This window comes from Acipenser ruthenus, chromosome 55 (assembly GCF_902713425.1).
Source record: "Acipenser ruthenus chromosome 55, fAciRut3.2 maternal haplotype, whole genome shotgun sequence".
NCBI classification, from domain to species: domain Eukaryota; kingdom Metazoa; phylum Chordata; class Actinopteri; order Acipenseriformes; family Acipenseridae; genus Acipenser; species Acipenser ruthenus.
Window position 1 is genome coordinate 5,932,810 of NC_081243.1, and position 25,143 is coordinate 5,957,952.

The window sequence follows — 25,143 nt, forward strand, 5'->3', positions numbered from 1 at the left end:
AAATGGTAATTCTGATAAATTAAGCTAATCAATGAGTCAATGAATTGATTAAGGGTCTTGGGGTAAACAAAAAACTGAAAAAACTGAAGTGTTTGTGGCAGTGCTTCCCAACCCTGGTCCTGGAGGATCACCTACCCTGCTGGTTTTTGTTCCAACAAGCTCTCAATTACTTAATTGAACCCTTAATTTAAGTAATAGTTTAAACTGGACTTTTTAAATCATGTAACTTATAAAACGTTGGAGAATTCAAGTTCCTTATACAATTTTATTCCTAACTTGGAACCCCAACTGTTTAAAATAATTAAAAGGCTCTGATTAGGAAAACTATTAGTTCAATTAAGTAATTGCAAGCTTGGTTGGAACAAAAACCAGCAGGTTAGGGGGTCCTCCAGGACCAGGGTTGGGAATCACTGGTCTGTGGCACTCCAGGACCAGGGGAGCCTACCCCTGCCTTATATATTCAGAAAAATATCTGCCTCCCAGACCAGCTTTTGGCAAAATGACAGAATGCAAACTTGTGTGCATTATAAAATAAAATAAATATTTTATGGTAGAAATGTGGTATCTCCTAAGTCTGAAGGTTACAGGAAGGGAATTGAATGACAATCTGATTGATAAAAAATGAAAACATTGTTCCTTAATGTGATCTAACAAAAGTGAAACAAAGTAGCAGATTCAGAAAACTGTTCATTCCAATTGCATTTTACATGTGTCTTCATACTTAGATTTGATTATACTTGATTTATTATAATGATCATTATTATTATGTAATTTACACAATCCATGATACATAGCAAATTCAAAACTAATTAAAAAACTAATATACAATAAGTTTTAAAAAATCAGTGTACAATAGTTACAATTTTGAAAGCAAACAAAAAACAGACCATGTGCTATAGTACTTTCTAACACAGACTTAGACAGTGATAATTATCAACGTTTAGTTTTTTGTTTTTTAAAGGCGGTACACAGATGGATTGTCCGACGTGATGGAGGATGCAGTCAGAATCTGTCTGCAAAAAATGAAGTGATTAGGTCTATGATTGCCTTAAAACAATGCAGTACAGTAAGTTTCTTTTTCTTTCTTTCTTCCACGTTAGCAAATGTCATAAGGTGCTGATCTTTACTGATGAGTTCAAAGTTTGTTTTTTAATTTCCTTCTCACCACAATAATGACATATTATTATTATTATTATTATTTATTTCTTAGCAGACGCCCTTATCCAGGGCGACTTACAATTGTTACAATATATCACATTATACAAATATCACATTATTTTTACATACAATTACCCATTTATACAGTTGGGTTTTTACTGGAGCAATCTAGGTAAAGTACCTTGCTCAAGGGTACAATAGCAGTGTCCCCCACTGGGGATTGAACCCATGACCCTCCGGTCAAGAGTCCAGAACCCTAACCACTACTCCACACTGCTGTACTGTTGCTCATTCATGGATAATCCATTTACCATAATTAAACTACCCATCTTTTTAATAGAATTTGTATATTGACAAACGTGTATTTTTTGAAAAAATTATTTGGTATGCATGTCTTTCTGTTAACATTTTTTTTATTTATTTTCATTCATTTTAGGCTGCCGAGTTTGAAAAGATGTCAAAGGAAGTGATTGTCAAAATAGACAGAGAAACTGGCAGTTCAGTAATTTCACAGTATCTGCAGGACCATTGGTTTCGAAATGCAGACATGTGGTCCAATTTTGGACGGAGAGTTTACCACCAAGACAGTGAAACGAACAACCTTGTTGAGAGGTATGCATTTTGTAAAAATAGTGATTAAAACAAAAACATAAGTTGCAGCACTATAGGCAAGAGACAGACTTGTCTCGAATCCTGCCTACGCCATTGCCAGCTTTAGCCAGGAGTTCTGAGAGGGCGGCGCACAATTGACCTGGCGCCTGCAGGTTCAGGGTGTTGGCATTTCCAGCTGCATCGACTCCTCCAAACGATGTGTACGCTAGGGGGTGGGAGCTCTGGGCTTGTAGTGGGAAAAATAGCATATGGCTTTGACAGTGCGCGTATCGGAGGGCGCATGCTTTGTCTCATCCCTCCTGAGGAGGCGGGGAGTTGTTGCGGTCAGCCAAGTTGAATTGCTGATAAAGGAAAAAAATTGGTGATACTAAATAAAAAAAAAAATAAAAAAAATTGCTTTTGCTTTTCTTTTTTTCCCCATAGATTTTTTTTTTAGCATGAAGTATCAGTTTCTTCATGGCTATGCAAACAGACGAGTTGATGAACTACTTCTACTAGTTAATACCAAGGTGGTCACTTACTACAGGTTTGTGTAACATTTCCAATACTAGCATTTTTATGTGGTCTAGTGTTGCAAATGAGTGTTGGATTTCAAAAAATACATTATACTTTATTTGTAATTTTCTAGAACATAAAGGTGTTGTGTACATTTATTTCAGTATCTGTACAAATAAGGAGATAGTGTACCACAGGTCATGTATATAATCATGTATGTATATAATTTACACAACCCATAACTTTTTTTAGCATGTGAATAATACAATACTGCTCTACTAATTGTATTCTGTCTTGTACAGACGTGCTCAAATTTGTTGGTACCCCTCCACAAAAAACAAAGAATGCACAATTTTCTCTGAAATAACTTGAAACTGACAAAAGTAATTGGCATCCACCATTGTTTATTCCATATTTAATAGAAATCAGACTTTGCTTTTGATTTTTTATTCAACATAATATTGTAAATAAGAAAACAAATGAAAATGGCATGGACAAAAATGATGGGACCGCTAACCTAATATTTTGTTGCACAACCTTTAGAGGCAATCACTGCAGTCAAACGTTTTCTGTAGCTCTCAATGAGACTTCTGCACCTGTTAACAGGTAGTTTGGCCCACTCTTCCTGAGCAAACTGCTCCAGCTGTCTCAGGTTTGATGGGTGCCTTCTCCAGACTGCAAGTTTCAGCTCTTTCCATAGATGTTCGATAGGATTCAGATCAGGACTCATAGGAGGCCACTTCAGAATAGTCCAATGTTTTGTTCTTATCCATTCTTGGGTGCTTTTAGCTGTGTGTTTTGGGTCAATATCCTGTTGGAGGACCCATGACCTGTGACTGAGACAGAGCTTTCTGACACTGGGCAGTACATTTCGCTCCAGAATGCCTTGATATTCTTGAGATTTCATTGTGCCCTGCACAGATTCAAGGCACCCTGTGCCAGGCGCAGCAAAGCAGCCCCAAAACATAACCGAGCCTCCTCCATGTTTCACTGTAGGTATGGTGTTCTTTTCTTTGAAAGCTTCATTTTTTCGTCTGTGAACATAGAGCTATTGTGACTTGCCAAAAAGCTCCAGTTTTGACTCATCTGTCCAAAGGACATTCTCCCAGAAGGATTGTGGCTTGTCAATATGCATTTTAGCAAATTCCAGTCTGGCTTTATGTTTTTCTTTCAAAAGTGGAGTCCTCCTGGGTCTTCTTCCATGGAGCCCACTTTCGCTCAAAAAGCGACGGATGGTGCGATCAGAAACTGACTTACCTTCACCTTGGAGTTCAGCTTGTATCTCTTTGGCAGTTATCCTTGGTTCTTTTTCTACCATTCGCACTATCCTTCTGTTCACTCTGGGGTCGATTTTCCTCTTGCGGCCGCGCCCAGGGAGGTTGGCTACAGTTCCATGGACCTTAAACTTCTTAATATTTGCAACTGTTGTCACAGGAACATCAAGCTGCTTGGAGATGGTCTTGTAGCCTTTACATTTACCATGCTTGTCTATTATTTTCCTCAGACAACTCTCTCCTTTGCTTTCTCTGGTCCATGTTCAGTGTGGTGCACACAATGATACCAAACAGCACAGTGACTACTTTTCTCCATTTAAATAGGCTGAATGGCTGATTACAAGATTGGAGACATGTGTGATACTAATTAAAGAAACTAATTAGTTTGAAATAGCAATATAATCCAATTATTTATTATCTTTTCTATGGGGTACCGACAAATGTGTCCAGGCCATTTTAGAATATCTTTGTAGAATAAGCAATAATTCATCTCTTTTCACAGCTTCTTTGCTTTATTCTATGACATACCAAAGGCATGCAAGTATACATGATAAAATAGCTTTTAATTTCATCACTTTTCAGGAGGAATGAAGCATTATTTCAATGACCTGTAAGGGTACCAACAAATTTGAGCATGTCTGTATATGGTGTAGGTATCTGGAAGATCTTCATGGTGCTCAGAGGATTTCTGATTCCAAAACACAGGATACTGCAGAATCTGCTTTACATATGAAGAACAAAGGCCTTCAAAATAATTCTGTTTACAAATCAGGTGGCCATTGCACAGTGCCTTCAGAAGCAGATAAATAAAAATGTTATGCTGTGGATTTAATTAGCATGAAATGTGAATGCGCCGTTTCTGAAAGGGGTAATTTGTGCAAGCATATTGAGTTTACAAAAATGATGTGCAAAGAACAGGGGATTGATATTGATGGAATTCGAAAAGAATTAGCCAGTTCACTAACTGAACAGCATTGCTATGAGTGGGATGGAAAACATTTAATTGTACATTGTGCTGGTAGTTTTTGGAGTAGTACATTTGCAAAACCAACAGTGTACCTGTCTTGCCAATAGTCTTGGAGAAATATGTGTCTGTCTAAGACTTTGAGTTAATTGGTACACAGAACCCTAACCAAGAGGTAACTGACTGCTTTGCGAATACCACAGCAAATTGTCAATCACACAATAAACAGCTGTGTGTAAAGAAGATGATTTCAGACTTAAAGGAGTGGTGTGACAGCAGTGATTATAAGGAATCTCCAGAGTTGAATGCTGTAGTAAAACGTGCACACCAACTAGCATTTGGACAGTATAGCATGGCCAGCAATAAAATAAAAATGATAAGGCTGCATGCTTACAGAAAACGCATTGAAAGAGCAAGAAGCCATGCTATAGACATGCATTCATATCAGCTTAAATAACCCCTTAATCGAGCTTTATATACCCATAGACCTGATTCCAAATTCAAAGTCTGTTCCTTTAGAAAAAGAATAATTGGTAGCAAAGAATCAGATACTAAAATCGAGCTGAACGTGTGCTGTTATGAGCCCATGCCTTTATTTTTGAATTACAGAATGCACACAAAACTGGACAAAGTATAGAGGTTAATTACAACCGTTAAGGACCTCAAAGGTCTCTTCAAGTAAGAGTGAAATAGCTATTTATATGTATAGTGGCAGCATGTTATCAAAAATAAAATATATGTTACATAGTTCTAATTGCTGATGATTGTATTCTGGCCAAGTTGGTCGATATTTGATATGGTATGTCTCTCTTAATCAGATTACTTAAATAACACTTAAAATGTGTATTATTGTAACACTTTGTAAATAGAAGTTGTAAAAATATGTTTTGTAGTAAATAGAAAGTGCAATCTTTAAGTAGCGAGTAGTGTAAAAGCAAATTGTTAACATAAAAATCTAAGCCTGAACTGAATTTCTTTCAAAGGGGGAACATGTCAGGGTGTCATTAGAGCCGAGAAGTGGGGAGGAGGGTTCTTCTGTACAGCACTTTTTTCCCACAATTGGGTCCAGTACTTTGTATTGCTCTGTATCAGTCTGCTGAAGCACGTATGTGCAGTTTTACATTTTAATACTGCTATTATTTAAACCATAAACAAATAAAAAAAGAAACTACAGATACGAGATGTTGTACAGTACCTTTATGTATGTTTATGGTCAATTTTTAAATATATATTTAAGAGGTTGTATAGAAAAGAAAATGCCTTAAATAAAATGCCATTTTAGGATTTCTTTGCTTAGAAATGTTCTTAATGTTTTGAACAAGCCCTTTTTTAAAATAATGAACATACATGCAAAGGATGCTTTATTTTCAGTGTCATATAAAACTACACATTCTGCAGTTTTTCTATCTGGGAATCGGCACATTTTTGAAGTACAGAACTGTAAACATCAAGCATTTGAAAGCCCAGTCCATGAGTAGCCATGTCAAAGTCCTTAGCACTTCCTTTAATTTGGTCTGTTGTATTTTTGATGCCATAGAGAAAAAATATATTATATATATATAAATTTTTTTTTTTTTTTTTTTAATTTAAATAATGAATACAATTCGTACGGCAATACTCAATAAACCAGTCATGTGGTTTTATGTAAGCTGCTTTTAGCCTTAGACACTGATTTTACCCAATATTTAATGAGGATTGTTTTTAGCTTCTAACATTTTCTTGTAATGGTATGTAAATAAAAAACAAAAAATAGAGATGCCCAGCGGAAAAAATCACCCTGAGAAAATCTGCAAGTCTATTTAGAAGTTTTAATGTGTACCTTTACACTTTAAAAATAATAATTTTGGGCTCACTAGTGGCATAGCAGGTAAAGACAGAGTGCAAATCCTGCCTTCTCTATTTAATATGATATAATTGTGCTTCCACAAAATGAGTGCCATGCATAAAAAACTGGAGGGGTAAAATATATAGTTGAAGTCTTCTGTTGACTATTTTTACAATTTCACACATTTGATTGCAATCATATCTTTCTCTGGTTGACCCCTCTTTCTAACTTTATTGTTTTGTACATGGGAAATATTTTGGTCTGATTTTACATTCTATATTTCATATTCATAGTGTATATTTTTATGTTACAGATTTGATGTAATTTAACGTTTTGGTTACACTACACCTGCATTTTTCATCACTAGTGTAAAACTGTAAAGAAACATACTTAAATTCATGAAGCTTTCCAATGGCAACATCTTTGGTTGTGATCGAGCCCTCCAAAACTGCAATCCTGTCAAAAGGAATCATCCTCACTGCCAGCTTGCCGATGCCCACCCCTAAACCGCAGGCTTCTCCTGAAGACAGAAAAGTGTTACTATTATTGTAACAATCAACTTTTAACGTACAATAAGACTGACATTACATTTTTCTATATTCACAAATAATGGATTTATTTAATGATAAATATAACGTTTACTGTTTGCATGTTACATTTGACTTAAGCTGGTGCCTGAATGCAAGACAACTTAGAATGGAAACATATAATTAGATTGTTAGGTTTTAAAAACAAGGCTACCCACACTACACTATTGAGATAAGGTATTTTGAAGCTGTTGAATGCAGTGGTCTGTATATTGCACCATGTGTTATAATACTGATTGATATGTTTTAGTGTGCTGACATTGCACTGGACATTTACTAATGTACCCTCAGTCAGTTTGGAACACAGGGAAGTTACAGTGGTTGTTGGGCCAGGACTAATGCCAACTGTCTCTTCAATCTCCAAGCTCACTCTTAATTTGTATCTACCCTTCGATATGCAACCAGGGAATTGGCTGACATTCTCAGGTGGACCTATCCTTCTCCTGATCTCCTCTGCTGTCACATTGTATCTTTGGGGGAAAGGTATAAGAATAATAAGATACAAAATATGGCCAACATTGCAAAATTGATACACAAATGTAAATTTAATGAAGCCATAAAAAGGTATTTACTTAATTCAGAATTAATTTAATTCTGCATCAAGCCTTTGGAATGAACTTGAGAATACTTAAATTATGGAATGTTGCAATATCACATGAATCTGTTTATGTTATATTACCTTTTCTTTCTCTTGTTGAAAGAAAGAGGGAGAAGGCTCTCGACTTCAGCAAATACTTGTGGTGTATCCATGCTTTCGGGTATTACAGCTGGGCGAGGCACAGCCAGTGATACAGGTGGATGCTGAAGTGACACAGCGACTGTGCTGGAGGAAGGAGGGCATGCCTGTGGCAGTGGGGAAGCAGTGTCGCTTTCTCAACAAGCAGCAGGGGTTGCTGATGTAGCATGAGCTTTTTCAGCATGATTTTTCACTGAAGGAAAAAAAAAACAACAACTTACTTGTAAATAACACTACGTTACTTGCTTTAAAGAGCCACTATCGTAGGTTGTAGAAAATGTTGGTATATGGTCTAATGTGTTGGTATGTGGTCTAATGTGTTAGTCCAACTGCATCAGTAAAGTATCTGATATTTTCTCTTTCATTGTTAACATCCTGACACACATCCTAATGTGTTGGTATGACTCAGTAAAGTATCTGATTTTTTTTTTTCTAACAACTTATAACACTTTAAAATGTATGTGCCAAAGTGCTGTCCATGAGCAGCAATACTGAAGACATATTATTGTCGAGTTTACATTTTAAAGTGTTATAAGTTGTTAGAAAAAAAAAAAATCAGATACTTTACTGATAGTCATACACATTAGGCCATATAACATTTTCTACAAGCTACGATAGTGGCTCTATACATAAACTATTCAGTAATTTGATCAAATATAATTATTTATTCACAAACAATAATTCATACTTACCAGTGACCGAAGTACACTTCCTACGCTTTCTGGGAGGCATTTCTCTGAGAATTTTATTCTGATATTTTTATGATAATGGCAAGCTACAGCATTTATTTTTTTTTTTTCAATCACAACTTTTTTTAATCAGCCTGCCAGGCACGTGCCCCTTATAAACCAGCCTGCCAGGCATGTGCCCATTATAAACCAGCCTGCCAGGCATGTGCCAAATATAAACACCCAATATAAACCAGCCTGCCAGGCAACTGCCCATTGTAAACCAGCCTGCCAGGCATGTACCCAATAAACCAGCCTGCCAGGCATGTGCCCATTATAAACCAGCCTGCCAGGCATGTGCCCAATATAAACCAGCCTGCCAGGCATGTACCCAATAAACCAGCCTGCCAGGCATGTGCCCATTATAAACCAGCCTGCCAGGCATGTGCCCATTATAAACCAGCCTGCCAGGCATGTGCCCATTATAAACCAGCCTGCCAGGCATGTGCCCATTATAAACCAGCCTGCCAGGCATGTGCCCATTATAAACCAGCCTGCCAGGCATGTGCCAAATATAAACACCCAATATAAACCAGCCAAGTCCCCAATATAAACCAGCCTGCCAGACATGTGCCCATTATAAACCAGCCTGCCAGGCATGTGCCCATTATAAACCAGACTGCCAGGCATGTGCCCATTATAAACCAGCCTGCCAGGCATGTGCCCACTATAAACCAGCCTGCCAGGCATGTGCCCATTATAAACCAGCCTGCCAGGCATGTGCCCAATATAAACCAGCCTGCCAGGCATGTGCCCATTATAAACCAGCCTGCCAGGCATGTACCCAATAAACCAGCCTGCCAGGCATGTGCCCATTATAAACCAGCCTGCCAGGCATGTGCCCATTATAAACCAGCCTGCCAGGCATGTGCCCATTATAAACCAGCCTGCCAGGCATGTGCCAAATATAAACACCCAATATAAACCAGCCAAGTCCCCAATATAAACCAGCCTGCCAGTCATGTGCCCATTATAAACCAGCCTGCCAGACATGTGCCCATTATAAACCAGCCTGCCAGGCAAGTGCCCAATATAAACCAGCCTGCCAGGCATGTGCCCATTATAAACCAGCCTGCCAAGCATGTGCCCAATATAAACCAGCCTGCCAGGCATGTGCCAAATATAAACACCCAATATAAACCAGCCAAGTCCCCAATATAAACCAGCCTGCCAGGCATGTGCCCATTATAAACCAGCCTGCCAGGCAAGTGCCCAATATAAACCAGCCTGCCAGGCAAGTGCCCAATATAAACCAGCCTGCCAGGCATGTGCCCATTATAAACCAGCCTGCCAAGCAAGTGCCCATTATAAACCAGCCTGCCAGGCATGTGCCCATTATAAACCAGCCTGCCAGGCATGTGCCAAATATAAACACCCAATATAAACCAGCCAAGTCCCCAATATTAACCAGCCTGCCAGGCATGTGCCCATTATAAACCAGCCTGCCAGGCATGTGCCCATTATAAACCAGCCTGCCAGGCATGTGCCAAATAAACACCCAATATATAACCAGCCTGCCAGGCAAGTGCCCATTGTAAACCAGCCTGCCAGACATGTGCCCATTATAAACCAGCCTGCCAGGCATGTGCCCATTATAAACCAGCCTGCCAGGCATGTGCCCATTATAAACCAGCCTGCCAGGCATGTGCCCAAATATAAACCAGATTGCCAGGCAAGTGCCCAATATAAACCAGCCTGCCAGGAATGTGCCCATTATAAACCAGCCTGCCAAGCAAGTGCCCATTGTAAACCAGCCTGCCAGGCATGTGCCCATTATAAACCAGCCTGCCAGGCATGTGCCCATTATAAACCAGCCTGCCAGGCATGTGCCAAATAAACACCCAATATAAACCAGCCTGCCAGGCAAGTGCCCATTGTAAACCAGCCTGCCAGACATGTGCCCATTATAAACCAGCCTGCCAGGCATGTGCCCATTATAAACCAGCCTGCCAGGCATGTGCCCATTATAAACCAGCCTGCCAGGCATGTGCCCATTATAAACCAGCCTGCCAGGCAAGTGCCCATTGTAAACCAGCCTGCCAGACATGTGCCCATTATAAACCAGCCTGCCAGGCATTTGCCCAATATAAACCAGCCTGCCAGGCATGTGCCCATTATAAACCAGCCTGCCAGGCATGTGCCCAAATATAAACCAGCCTGCCAGGCAAGTGCCCGATATTAGCCAGCCTGCCAGGCAAGTGCCCGATATTAGCCAGCCTGCCAGGCATGTGCCCATTATAAACCAGCCTGCCAGGCATGTGCCCATTGTAAACCAGCCTGCCAGGCAAGTGCCCAATATAAACCAGCCTGCCAGGCATGTGCCCATTATAAACCAGCCTGCCAGGCATGTGCCCAATATAAACCAGCCTGCCAGGCATGTGCCCAATATAAACCAGCCTGCCAGACATGTGCCCATTATAAACCAGCCTGCCAGGCATGTGCCCAATATAAACCAGCCTGCCAGGCATGTGCCCATTGTAAACCAGCCTGCCAGACATGTGCCCATTATAAACCAGCCTGCCAGGCATGTGCCCATTATAAACCAGCCTGCCAGGCATGTGCCCATTATAAACCAGCCTGCCAGGCATGTGCCCTTTGTAAACCAGCCTGCCAGGCATGTACCCATTATAAACCAGCCTGCCAGGCATGTGCCCAATATAAACCAGCCTGCCAGGCATGTGCCAAATATAAACACCCAATATAAACCAGCCAAGTCCCCAATATAAACCAGCCTGCCAGTGCCCATTATAAACACCTAATGTAAACCTGCCTTCCAGGCCTCTGTGTTTTAACTACAGTAGTCTTACCAGCTGGTAAATTAATAATTTAGTTTAGAGTAACCAACCTTGTTATTCCGTTACCAATATTTGCTTAAGATATTAGCATAACTTCAGCTGACATGCCTGGTAAGTTTATTATATTTTGTATTATCATTTCATTTTTAACTGCATATCAATTATACATGATGTGTAATTGAATGTTGTGGATCACTGTGAACAACTTGCACACACAGTACAGCACAAATACTATGCTGCACATAAAGTGAATAATTAAAATATACGTTTGAACAACAAAACGAGACAAAGGTAGAGATTAAGCATCACTAGTATTTGAAATGATAACTACACTTAAAAAAAAAAACCTTATATAATACAACTTAACAGAAGATATTCATATTTAAGGCGTAACTCAACATATTTTAATGCCTTTGTGTGCATCCGTTGTGCTAAAAACGGTGTATTTTGAGAAGATGAATAAAACATCCTACCTTTTTCATTCCAAATCTGTTCTGCAGCAAAACCTTGGCGCGCAGTTTTCAGTTTGAATGTGAGGGCGTGGAAACAGGCAGCTTTTGCCCTTAGAAGGCGTGTTTCCTTTGTGATGTAAATGAGGAGGCGGGTTTTCACAGAGAGGTGTTTTTTTTACCTGCCTAATAGGCAGACCTGCCTGCCAGTCGAAGTTCGGGGCAAACTTCTCCCCTGTGCACGCTACCGGGCAGGACGCCACGGACGGAAGGAAAGACAGGTTAAAGAAAAGGATAAAAGAAAAGGATAATAAAAAAGCAGCGCAAAGCGGGAGAGAGCCCTCTACGTCACCCCCCGAATTACACCTAAACGGCCCTTAGTAGCAGTGTGATAACACGGCAAAACAAAAATCAATATCAAAAGTGGTGCTTAACACAATCCAAACATTCAAGTGAAAAAATAAATAAAGAAACAACAAAACGAGTCTCAAATACAACTTGTCCCAACAGGGAAATAACACAAAGCAAAATACATGAAGTGCACTTCTAATAAAGTAATTAACTGCTATCAAGCTTTGGTACTTTAAACTATAGACTATCACGACTACCCGTGGTCTGTTAATCAAAGGCATAATCAAACAATCGCCTTCGAATTACAAGTTTAAAACACACACGTCATTGTGGTTATAACAACCATAACAATAGTTAATAGATAAACAAAAGCACAAACACAATACACCTTCCCTAATACGGAGCGTGGAGGCTAGAGTTGTTAGTATTAATTTGAATTTGGTACTTATCTCTACAGAATGCTTCAGCTGTAGATCTCAAGATCACCAATAACACAACCGGCAAAAACAGAGACAACGTCTCAATGCAATCACACGGAAGCGAGTTTTCAAACACTCACGACAAAACCACCCAATAATCCTAGCGTCTCCTGTTGCCACCACACTCTGTTCACACAAAAACAACTCCTCTCTAGCATAATGATTGATTTGGTTTAAATATGTTTGGTACAAAGGGGAGACAATTAACACTTAACAAGCTGCCGGTATGTTCTCAATTGGCACTTGTGTTCTTTAAGGCATAGCGTGCATTTAAATTAAATAGGTTCTACAATGCAAAAGCAAGTTTTGGCATTTTTGCATTGCCTGCCTCGTCAAACAAGCTCGAGCCACAGCACAGTGCTGGTGCATATACAGCTCTGGAAAAAATTAAGAGACCACTGCATAATTATCAGTTTCTCTGGTTTTACTATTTATAGGTATGTGTTTGGGTAAAATGAACATTTTTGTTTTATTCTATAAACTACTGACAACATTTCTCCCAAATTCCAAATAAAAATATTGTCATTTAGAGCATTTATTTGCAGAAAATGACAACTGGTCAAAATAACAAAAAAGATGCAGTGTTGTCAGACCTCGAATAATGCAAAGAAAATAAGTTCATATTCATTTTTATAAAACACAAGACTAATGTTTTAACTTAGGAAGAGTTCAGAAATCAATACTTGGTGGAATAACCCTGATTTTCAAGCACAGCTTTCATGCGTCTTGGCATGCTCTCTTGATCTGGTGTTCCTCCATTCACATCTTGATTGACCTGGCTGTGTGGCATGGAGCATTGTCCTGCTGGAAAAACCAATCCTCAGAGTTGGGGAACATTGTCAGAGCAGAAGGAAGCAAGTTTTCTTCCAGGACAACCTTGTACTTGGCTTGATTCATGCGTCCTTCACAAAGACAAATCTGCCCGATTCCAGCCTTGCTGAAGCACCCCCAGATGAGTCCAATTTTCAGCTTTGCCCAACACCTGGTCGTCTAATGGTTAGACGGAGACCTGGAGAGGCCTTTTCTGTGAAATGTGGTGGAGGATCGGTGATGATCTGGGGGTGCTTCAGCAAGGCTGGAATCGGGCAGCTTTGGCATGAATCAAGCCAAGTACAAGGTTGTCCTGGAAGAAAACTTGCTTCCTTCTGCTCTGTCACGTTAATTTCCAGCTTCCCAGCATCAGGCCATTCCTGCAACCTTCTTGGTCCCGGATTTGCACTTCTTCATTTGCCCCCATCATCAAGGCACTTAATACAACTTTCAAAGTCCATTTCATTCAATTTGAGCTTCCAGGCACAAATAATAATGTCCTACGATTATCAACATTTCAGTCAAAGCGTCCTCCCACAACGCAATAGACAATACACTCTTAGACTGCTCCTGATCAAATCAATAGGATGGCTTGAAGTTTGCATGCAGTGGAAATTGGTATTTGAGAGTTAAGGCGTTTAAGATGATGTGGCGATGGGAATGTGAATAGAGTCAGTTATATTTGCATCATTCTGTATATATACCCCATACCCCTAGACCAACGAGCCAGCTGCCGGTTTTAACCGGCGGCCGACGCGTGATACAGTACTTCAAAAAATAAATAGAAAAAAAGGAGGCTGGGTTTCGTTGTTTTGCAAAGGATGCACTGCAACGTCCGCTCACAGGAGCAGTCCCACTACTGGTGCGACACGGGGGTTTTGACCTGCTCCGTTCCCGACCTGGGCCGGTTCACCCCTCCTTAGACGACCTGGCATTCACGAGCTCCCCCAGAAATGCCATGTCGATGCCGTGCTAAGTGCGGACTCCCGATCGGCACAGCCAGTTGCAGCACAGAGCTTCCGTGCTCAAGCGATCCGCCAGCCTCAACCTGCCCCTGTAGCTGGGATTACAGACACACGCCACGGCGGCCGGCATGAGCGAGAATGGCTAGAAGGCAATTCAAATCCCCTTGTCTGAAATGAGAGCGAGAGTACTCGGGCAGTTCTCCACTGACGTGGCAGCTTTTAATGCCGATTCCATTAAAAGCATTGCCGGTCCTGCTGTAGCGATAAAACACTGTGACCGAATGAATGAATTGAAAAAGTGTTACGTGAAACACATGTGAATCCTAGTTTTCGTGCTGCGAATTTAAAAAAAAAAAAAAAAGCAGCACTATAAGAATGCCAAAAAATAATGAGGGTTGCATTCGTGAGTATTCAGCAGCATTCCGGAACGGGACTCTGGTCATGCTGCACTTATTTTGCTGCCAGAGACTGTATCACGCGTCGGCCGCCGGATAAAACCGAAAGCTGGCTCGTTGGTCTAGGGGTATGATTCACGCTTTGGGTGCGAGAGGTCCTGGTTTCAAATCCCGGACGAGCCCGAATTTTTTTTTGTTTTGGTTTGTACTATACTGTTTTCGATCCATAAACCGACATTAAGCTCAGCAGGCAGTTTTGACTTAGACGCTTTGCAACTAAATGCGTTGCCATATTGGCAGGTAGCGTGTGCCTTCCTCGTTAGTATAGTGGTCAGTATCCCCGCCTGTCACGCGGGAGACCGGGGTTCAATTCCCCGACGGGGAGTTTTTTTTTTACTGATTGAAGGCAGGTGCGTGCTGCTGTAATTGTATACATAAAGTATAAAAGAAAAAGAACGTTGCATTAGCCGGGAATCGAACCCGGGCCTCCCGCGTGGCAGGCGAGAATTCTACCACTGAACCACCAATGCTCGCATGACGTTTTAATTACTCCTTATTGGCTAGGTGTTACACAAGCAGACAATTCGGTTTCAATATATTCCATATTACAAGGCGTGTCACAGCAACAGCTTTGCAGACTCAACAAAGACTGCAGTCCTCGTTTAACCATTGTGCAATCAGCCCTCAGCCCACGCCTCCATTCGGAGACCAAACCACACAATTCTATGGAAAGACAGAGTTTTGCTCTGTTAAACGCCCGGGAGCGAGAGGATGCTGCCTGACCCGTTGGGAGCGAGTGTCAGATTGTTGTATGTTATGTGTCTAAACTGCTCTTTCTCTAACTTTTACGTCACCCTTCTCAATATATATAAATTTCAAGTAACTAGCTTTATTATTATAATGAAAACACATTACACATGACCACAGTTCTGTAACAAAATGACAATAACAAAGACGTTCCCATACCGGGAGTCGAACCCGGGCCGCCTGGGTGAAAACCGGGAATCCTAACCGCTAGACCATATGGGAAGCTGAGGAGCAACCTCCTGGACATGCATCAGTAGCTAGTATACAGAACAATGATTGGTAAAAAACCATATATTTCATTACAAACACGTTACAAATTAAAGCAAACTACAAGCCATTTATATTTATTCTCAATTAACAGAAACTCTTCCATTGCTAAAAAATATTAAAAAAAAATCCCTTTGTGCTTCTCGGAAGGCATACGATGGAGGGCGCACTGCAGTTTTTCAGTCTGGGGAATATTACAAATTAGGAGACACTGCTTTAAAATACACATGTAGGGCGGGCGAATCTGTTACAAAGAATTGCCACACTTTGTATTTATCTCCATAATGCGTTGGGACTAAATACACAGATACATTAAAACTATTTGGAGAATGCGGGCATCGATCCCGCTACTTCTCGCATGCTAAGCGAGCGCTCTACCATTTGAGCTAATTCCCATTGATTTATGCCTGCGATTCTCATAGGCTCCATCGCAGCTTGATACGAGCAATTCAGATTGTCTCGGCAATGTAGTCTGCTAATTGCAAATTCAAAAAATAAATTAATTAACTAAATAGCAAATATTTCGACGAGAGGTATGTTTTCAATTTCTTCAAAAAGTAGTCTCAGCTCGTTGATTCAGTCGCTTTAAAATCCACCTCAGTGTCCCGATGCAGCAGCGCTGTGTGCTGTGGCTCGAGCTTGTTTGAAGAGGCAGGCAATGCAAAAATGCCAAAACTTGCTTTTGTATCACACGACAAACTTAAGGTCTGCTTTAACGGCTTGGCTGTCTCAAGTTAGTTTGTATTGTTAATGTAACACCTCATTGTTGCACAGTCATTGTATCATATGAAGTCTCTGTTGTGCTACCAAGATATTGCCAGTTGGGGGCGACGGTCTGCCAATAATATTAATATTGTATTTTCAGTGTCTTCAACAACTAGTCTGTTTACAACAAAAATGCAATCTGTGTTAGGAACACTATTTTAGTCTGATTTAAAATGGAAATTAAAATAGTATTGAGTGCTGACAAGAGTTGGTATCAGCTGTTGATTTCCTTGAAACAATCTTTCCGAGCGCTCGCTTAGCATGCGAGAAGTAGCAGGATCGATGCCCGCATTCTCCAAGTAGTTTTAATGTATCGGCGTATTTAGTCCCAACGCATTATGGAGATACATACAGTGTGGCAATTCTTTGTAACAGACTCGCCCGCCCTAACAAGCGAAACGTTCAACAGCTCGGAAACACCATAATAGAATCCGATGCCTTTACTAATGCGTTTCAAAACTGTTAAGTTTTCTCCCAAATGCGGTTCTCAACAAATGTTTTTTTTTTTTTTGTATTCCTTCCAGAGTAAGTCCAAAAGGCAAACACTGGAACTGCCTCAACAAACGCTTAGCTCTAAAACGTGTACATTGAAAGTCTATTAACATCTTTAACACAAGCATCTGTATTCCAATAACGGTTAATCCACAGAGTGATCAATAAAGTGGCTGCTGGCTTTGTTTAAATATTAACAAGATGTTTTCAGGATTCACGCATATTCTGAACAAGCACAATAGAATATGGTAGTGAAAGGACAAGAAAATAACAGGTTTATTGGCTCTGGTCTTGTATCATCACCCTGACTAGTGTCCGTAAGAAAGTGGCATTAATAAAAACGTCATTATGCACCCGATACGCATGCCAGCGTCAGTGACACACTGTCGCTGGAGGTGAAAAGCGCTCAGTGCCTTCTGGCGCTGGTGTGTAACACCTGTAACATGATAAACCAGCGCTCAGTGTATAACACCTGTAACATGATAAACCAGCGCTCAGTGTATAACACCTGTAACATGATAAACCAGCGCTCAGTGTATAACACCTGTAACATGTTAAACCAGCGCTCAGTGTATAACACCTGTAACATGTTAAACCAGTGCTCAGTGTATAACACCTGTAACATGATAAACCAGCGCTCAGTGTATAAAACCTGTAACATGTTAAATATTTCTTTTCTGTTAACATTAGTTTTTGTTTCTGCTCCCTCGATCACGTTGTGCAGTATCTCCCGTATATGCTGGTGGTTTAACAGTTTGGTCTCTGTGGCGCAATCGGTTAGCGCGTTCGGCTGTTAACCGAAAGGTTGGTGGTTCAAGCCCACCCAGGGACGGTGCTTTTTGCATTTCTTAATCACATTAGAAAATGGCACTGTAATACAATACTATTTCCTTTGGTTTAAATATGTTTGGTACAAAGGGGAGACAATTAACACTTAACAAGCTGCCGGTATGTTCTCAATTGGCACATGTGTTCTTAAAGGCATAGCGTGCATTTAAATTAAATAGGTTCTACAATGCAAAAGCAAGTTTTGGCATTTTTGCATTGCCTGCCTCGTCAAACAAGCTCGAGCCACAGCACAGTGCTGATGCATATACAGCTTTGGAAAAAATTAATACACCACTGCATAATTATCAGTTTCTCTGGTTTTACTATTTATAGGTATGTGTTTGGGTAAAATGAACATTTTTGTTTTATTCTATAAACTACTGACAACATTTCTCCCAAATTCCAAATAAAAATATTGTCATTTAGAGCATTTATTTGCAGAAAATGACAACTGGTCAAAATAAAAAAAAAGATGCAGTGTTGTCAGACCTCGAATAATGCAAAGAAAATAAGTTCATATTCATTTTTTAAAAACACAATACTAATGTTTTAACCTAGGAAGAGTTCAGAAATCAATACTTGGTGGAATAACCCTGATTTTCAAGCACAGCTTTCATGCGTCTTGGCATGCTCTCCACCAGTCTTTCACATTGATGTTGGGTGGCTTTATGCCACTCCTGGCGCAAAAATTCAAGCAGCTCGGCTTTGTTTGATAGCTTGTGACCATCCATCTTCCTCTTGATCACATTGCAGAGGTTTTCAATGGGGTTCAGGTCTGGAGATTGGGCTGCCCATGACAGGGTCTTGATCTGGTGGTCCTCCATCCACACCTTGATTGACCTGGCTGTGTGGCATGGAGCACTGTCCTGCTGGAAAAACCAATCCTCAGAGTTGGGGAACATTTTCAGAGCAGAAGGAAGCAAGTTTTCTTCCAGGACAACCTTGTACTTGGCTTGATTCATGCGTCCTTCACAAAGACAAATCTGCCCGATTCCAGCCTTGCTGAAGCACCCCCAGATGAGTCCAATTTTCAGCTTTGCCCAACACCTGGTCGTCTAATGGTTAGACGGAGACCTGGAGAGGCCTACAAGCCACAATGTCTCGCACCCACTGTGAAATGTGGTGGAGGATCGGTGATGATCTGGGGGTGCTTCAGCAAGGCTGGAATCGGGCAGCTTTGGCATGAATCAAGCCAAGTACAAGGTTGTCCTGGAAGAAAACTTGCTTCCTTCTGCTCTGTCACGTTAATTTCCAGCTACCCAGCATCAGGCCATTCCTGCAACCTTCTTGTTCACGGATTTGCACTTCTTCATTTGCCCCCTTCATCAAGGCACTTAATACAACTTTCAAAGTCCATTTCATTCAATTTGAGCTTCCAGGCACAAATAATAATGTCCTACGATTATCAACATTTCAGTCAAAGCGTCCTCCCACAACGCAATAGACAATACACTCTTAGACTGCTCCTGATCAAATCAATAGGATGGCTTGAAGTTTGCATGCCGTGGAAATTGGTATTTGAGAGTTAAGGCATTTAAGATGATGTCGCATTGGGAATGTGAATAGAGTCAGTTATATTTGCATCATTCTGTATATATACCCCATACCCCTAGACCAACGAGCCAGCTGCCGGTTTTATGCGGCGGCCGACGCGTGATACAGTACTTCAAAAAATAAATAGAAAAAAAGGAGGCACTGCAACGTCCGCTCACAGGAGCAGTCCCACTACTGGTGCGACACAGGGTTTTTGACCTGCTCCGTTCCCGACCTGGGCCGGTTCACCCCTCCTTAGACGACCTGGCATTCACGAGCTCCCTCAGAAATGCCATGTCGATGCCGTGCTAAGTGCGGACTCCCGATCGGCACAGCCAGTTGCAGCACAGATCTCCCGTGCTCAAGCGATCCGCCAGCCTCAACCTGCCCCTGTAGCTGGGATTACAGACACACGCCAAGGCGCCCGGCGTGAGCGAGAACGGCTAGAAGGCAATTCAAATCCCCTTGTCTGAAATGAGAGCGAGAGTACTCGGGCAGTTCTCCACTGACATGGCAGCTTTTAATGCCGATTCCATTAAAAGCATTGCCGGGTCCTGCTGTAGCGGTAAAACACTGTGACCAGATAAATGAATTGAAAAAGTGTTACGTGAAACACATGTGAATCCTAGTTTTTGTGCTGCGAATTTAAAAAAAAAAAAAAAAAAGCAGCACTATAAGAATGCCAAAAAATAATGAAGGTTGCATTGGCGAGTATTAAGCCCCCCTCCTCTGAGGTGCCAGCAGCATTCCGCACCGGCAGACGGAACGGGACACTAGTCACGCTGCACTTATTTTGCTGCCAGAGACTGTATCACGCGTCGGCCGCCGGATAAAACCGGCAGCTTGCTCGTTGGTCTAGGGGTATGATTTTCGCTTTGGGTGCAAGAGATCCCGGGTTCAAATCCCGGATGAGCCCGAATTTTTTTTTGTTTTGGTTTGTACTATACTGTTTTCGATCCGTAAACCGACATTAAGCTCAGCAGGCAGTTTTGACTTAGACACTTTGCAACTAAATGCGTTGCCATATTGGCAGGTAGCGTGTGCCTTCCTCGTTAGTATAGTGGTCAGTATCCCCGCCTGTCACGCGGGAGACCGGGGTTCAATTCCCCGACGGGGAGTTTTTTTTTTACTGATTGAAGGCAGGTGTGTGCTGCTGTAATTGTATACATAAAGTAAAAAAGAAAAAGAAGGTTGCATTGGCCGGGAATCGAACCCGGGCCTCCCGCGTGGCAGGCGAGAATTCTACCACTGAACCACCAATGCTCGCGTGACGTTATAATTACTCCTTATTGGCTAGGTGTTACACAAGCAGACAATTCGGTTTCAATATATTACATATTACAAGGCGTGTCACAGCAACAGCTTTGCAGACTCAACAAAGACTGCAGTCCTCGTTTAACCATTGTGCAATCAGCCCTCAGCCCACGCCTCCATTCGGAGACCAAACAACACAATTCTTTGGAAAGACAGAGTTTTGCTCTATTAAACGCCCTGGAGCGAGAGGATGCTGCCTGACCCGTCGGGAGCGAGTGTCAGATTGTTGTATGTTATGTGTCTAAACTGCTCTTTCTCTCACTTTTACGTCACCCCTCTCAAGCCCTCGTAGGCAACCAGTGAAATGTGAGGTGATGTGAATAGAGTCAAATACATTGCACCATTCTCTGTGTGTGTGTGTATATATATATATATATATATATATATATATATATATATATATATATATATATATATATATATATAAATTTCAAGTAACTAGCTTTATTATTATAATGAAAACACATTACACATGACCACAGTTCTGTAACAAAATGACAATAACAAAGACGTTCTCATACCGTGAGTCGAACCCGGGCCGCCTCGGTGAAAACCAGGAATCCTAACCGCTAGACCATATGGGAAGCGGAGGAGCAACCTCCTGGACATGCAGCAGTAGCTAGTATACAGAACAATGATTGGTAAAAAAACAGTTCCCTTTCAAGTCGAAAATAACCATCGAAAATAACATTGCCGTCAGGCAGTAGGGATTGGCTGAGCTTTATGTCAAAGCTGCCGATAGGCCTCCGCGCAAGCTGCCGTGTAAGCCCGCCCCCTTGTGAGCTTACTATACGCAGCGCGCGGAGAGTCACTTCCTCTTTTGCCTTCATCATCAGTAGCGGTAGGACTTAGAGCTATTTTAACTGATTGTACTCACTAAGCTTAGGCTTGAGAAGCTGGTTTATCCCCTTCTCCGAGTTTATTTCAGTTATTATTATTATTATTATTATTGTGTATTTGTATTATTTTAGGATATATTTTGTTTTTACATTATATATTCCTTTTCGCTTTGCTTCGGCATTGCGTTCTTCGTGGTCTCCCCGTCTTTCCTCTGTTCCTTTATTATTACTGTGTGGGTTTTTTGTATATATATATTCTATATATATTATATTTTGTGTAATTATATTGTTATATATATTTACATTGTGTTAGACGCGTGTTGCGTTGGCCTTGGCCACGCGCAATTGCATCCTCGGTCTAGCTTAGGCTAAACCGTGTGTGTGTGCGGGTAGTCTGCTCTGCAGTGTCCCCCCCCGCGGTGCGTTCCCGCCACGTGGTATTGCACTACACTCCCTTTCCTTCTGCAGCGTCCACAAAAAAAAAAAGTTTTTCCCTTCACTATACAGAGGAAGACAACCACCAACGTGCAAAATCCCCAGCACCTTCAGGTAGGTATTGCACAGCATCAGACACTGTACCAGCACTTTGCGTCTCCACTTGGCGGGTCAGCTGACGCTTAGGCGTCTGTGCTAGCGTTCCACGCTCGGTACTCGCGCTTCGGCGCTCGCGCTCCGGCGCTTTTGGTGTCAGCGCTTGTGCGCTTGACGCAGCGCTTCGGCGCTTTGTGCAGCGCTTCTGCGCTTGGTGCTTAGTGCTTCTGCACTTGGGGCTCAGTGCTCGACGCTCGACGCTTCGGCGCTCGGTGCTCGACGCTCGGTGCTCGACGCTCGACGCTTCGGCACTCGACGCTCGGTGCTCGGCGCTTGGCGCCACGACGCACGCACCCTCGACGCTCGACGCATGCGCCTTGGCGCTCGACGCTCGGCGCTCGACGCTTCGGCGCTCGACGCTCGATGCTCGGCGCTTGGTGCTCGACGCTTCGGCGCTCGACGCCTCAACGCGCGCACCCTTGACGTCGACGCACGGACCTTGGTGCTCGACGCTTCGGCGCTCGGTGCTCGACGCACGCACCCTCAACGCCTCGGAGCTCGACGCGGCGGCTCTCGACGCACGCACTTCAGGTGCTTGACGCTTGGTGCCCAGCGCTTCGGCGCTCGACGCGCGCACCTCGGCTCTTCGTGATTGACGTCAATACTAGACGCTTCGGCATTTTACAATGTCTGGGTTCCACCGTTGTGTGACCTGTCAGGCCAAGTTGCCTGCCAGCGACCCTCACGAGGACTGCGTCGCATGTTTAGGGCCGGACCATGCGGCATCTGCCCTGGCAGACAGGGCATACTGCCAGCTATGTGCGGGGTTTCAAATACGCACCCTGCGCCAGAGAGCTAGGAAGGCGGTGGGAGGTCGTTCCCCATCCTCGGGCTCGTCCCACACCGTCTCGGCCCCACCATCGTCTATCGTGTCGCTGCCGGCAACGTCTCAGCCTATGAGCCCATCTTCCCAGCTTACAGCTGGTCAAAGGTCTCCAATTAGGCGTGCACGGGAACGTTCCCGCAGCCCCTCCTCTCGCGGGGCTCGCGGCATCAGGACACATCTGGGGTGGCTGAGCTCACCTCCAAGATGTCGCAGTTTATGGAGCTCATGATGGGACAACAATCCCTCCTCTTGACTCTAGCGAATGTGGCGCCTCGGGCCCCAGAGATGGTTACCGGACCCAGCGCTAGTCAGCCGATGGAACATCCACCAGTTCCCCAGGAAGTAGAGTGGGACGCCGATGCTGTCTCAAGGGACGCATCTGATGCAGACCCGCTCTTTGAAGACACAGAGCCTGAGGTGGCATCCCAGCACTCTGGGCAGGACGACCCTGAAGTGCTGGATACTAATGACCCTATCTGGTCAGTGGTGGAGAGGGCAGCCCGTCATCTAGGTGTGGACTGGCCTGCATCAGAGCCAACACGTCGCTCTCTATTTGAATTGCCATCGGCTCCGCCCCTTCAGTCCAGGATGCTCCCGGCATTCCCGGATTTTATTAAGGAGGTGCAGTCCACCTGGGGAGCACCGGCCTCCGCCCCTGTGACTTCTCGCAAGGCTTTGGCCTTCACCATGCACGGGGCGAGCGAAGCTGGGCTGGCGTTGTTTCCGCCAGTGGGCGCCGCGTTTGCCATGCTAGTAAAGACGCCGACACTTTCGGGGCTGGCTAAGGACCCTTCCAGCCCTAACAGGCAGTGTAGGATTACAGAGGCCCACCTAAAAAAGGGTTATGCCGCGGCTACAGAGGCAGTTAGACTGTCCAACGCGGCCAGCCTCCTGACAGTCTACCAGGCGGCGCTGATTCGCGACCTGCCTGAGTCCCCATCTGTCGGGCTCAGAACCGAGCTGGGTGCAGTTGCACAGCTTTTGGTCAGGCTGGCTCAGCTAAATGCGCGAGCACAGGGCAGGAGCATTGCTTCCCTCGTAGTAGCAAGGAGGCAGCTATGGCTCTCACAGGCCAGGGTACAGGAGCCTGATAAGGCCCCGTTGTTAGATGCTCCTATATCCCCGGGGCACACGTTTGGCCCAGCGGTGGAGGAGATGCTGCAACACTCCGTCAAGGCGCGTGAGGCATCGCAGCAGTTGGCTAAGATGTGGCCAAGCAAGCCTTTCCAGCCAAGGCGGCCGCAGGAGCGCCAATGTCGCAGGGCGCCGCCGCAGCAGCAGGCGCACCCACAGGGCAGTAAAGCCGCCCCTTCGGGGGTTGCAGCACGCAGCCAACCCGCGTTTGCAAGACCGCAGCGCAGAGGGTGGCGCCCCAGAGGAGGTAGCAGACCACGCCCTCGTGGCTCTGGTCAGGCCCCTCGTGAGCGAGCGCATCCTAAGCAGCCCTGAGAAACCCCGGCAGCCGTTAACCCACCCCTACACTGTTCCACAGCTCCTGTTCTGGCAACAATGCACCAACGACATTTGGGTGCGCAAAACTATACTCACCGGGTACACCCTTCAATTCCGGTTAAACCCCCCCCCCCTTCAGGGGAGTGGTGGTAACTGCAGTGAAGGACTCCGTTCAGTCCTCAGCTCTAAATGCAGAAATACAGGCATTGCTCAAGAAGCGTGCCATTCAACTAGTAGACCCTGCTCTGACCGACCAGGGGTTCTACTCCAAATACTTCCTTGTGCCAAAGAAGGACGGCGGGCTCCGCCCTATTCTAGACCTGCGTGTACTGAACAAATACCTACGGGTGTTGTCGTTCAAGATGCTTACGCACAGGCACATTGTCCAGTCTGTCCGGCAGGGCGACTGGTTTACCACCGTAGACCTCACAGATGCGTACTTTCACGTTCCCATCTGTCCGGGTCACAGGAAGTACCTACGTTTTGCATTTCAGAGCAGGGTCTACGAGTTTTGTGTCCTGCCATTCGGCCTGTCTCTAGCTCCTCGAACCTTTTCGAAGTGTATGGACGCCATTTTAGCCCCCTTGCGGGTTCAAGGCGTTCGACTGCTGAACTATCTGGACGACTGGCTCGTCTGCGCGCAGTCAAAGGAGCAGTTGGCACAGCACACAGTGATGGTTACAGACCATCTTCAGCGGCTAGGTCTGAAGGTCAATCCAGACAAGAGCCGCCTCGTGCCCAGCCAACAGACCGAGTTTTTGGGTCTGCATCTGGACTCAGTGTCCATGGAAGCGACCCTATTGACA

The 25,143-nt window shown here is 43.6% G+C and overlaps 2 long non-coding RNA genes and 6 other non-coding genes across 8 annotated transcripts; 4 read left to right on the forward strand and 4 right to left on the reverse strand.

Moving 5' to 3' along the window:
* Positions 1-783: 783 nt before the first annotated feature.
* On the reverse strand, positions 784-11,669 carry LOC131723419 (uncharacterized). The gene is made up of 5 exons (XR_009320271.1): positions 11,648-11,669; positions 8,344-8,387; positions 7,595-7,844; positions 6,719-6,848; positions 784-1,013 (listed from the first exon to the last, which is right to left on the reverse strand). It is a non-coding gene; the product is annotated as an uncharacterized LOC131723419 (long non-coding RNA).
* On the forward strand, positions 965-2,297 carry LOC131723418 (uncharacterized). The gene is made up of 3 exons (XR_009320270.1): positions 965-1,066; positions 1,595-1,770; positions 2,194-2,297. It is a non-coding gene; the product is annotated as an uncharacterized LOC131723418 (long non-coding RNA).
* Positions 11,670-14,936: 3,267 nt separating the features above from the next.
* trnad-guc (transfer RNA aspartic acid (anticodon GUC)) lies at positions 14,937-15,008 on the forward strand. The gene has a single exon. It is a non-coding gene; the product is annotated as a tRNA-Asp (tRNA).
* A 74-nt stretch (positions 15,009-15,082) lies between these two features.
* trnag-gcc (transfer RNA glycine (anticodon GCC)) lies at positions 15,083-15,153 on the reverse strand. The gene has a single exon. It is a non-coding gene; the product is annotated as a tRNA-Gly (tRNA).
* Positions 15,154-15,580: 427 nt separating this feature from the next.
* Positions 15,581-15,652, reverse strand: trnae-uuc (transfer RNA glutamic acid (anticodon UUC)). Its single transcript has one exon. It is a non-coding gene; the product is annotated as a tRNA-Glu (tRNA).
* A 2,060-nt stretch (positions 15,653-17,712) lies between these two features.
* trnan-guu (transfer RNA asparagine (anticodon GUU)) lies at positions 17,713-17,786 on the forward strand. Its single transcript has one exon. It is a non-coding gene; the product is annotated as a tRNA-Asn (tRNA).
* Positions 17,787-20,361: 2,575 nt separating this feature from the next.
* Positions 20,362-20,433, forward strand: trnad-guc (transfer RNA aspartic acid (anticodon GUC)). The gene has a single exon. It is a non-coding gene; the product is annotated as a tRNA-Asp (tRNA).
* A 74-nt stretch (positions 20,434-20,507) lies between these two features.
* On the reverse strand, positions 20,508-20,578 carry trnag-gcc (transfer RNA glycine (anticodon GCC)). The gene has a single exon. It is a non-coding gene; the product is annotated as a tRNA-Gly (tRNA).
* Positions 20,579-25,143: the final 4,565 nt, after the last annotated feature.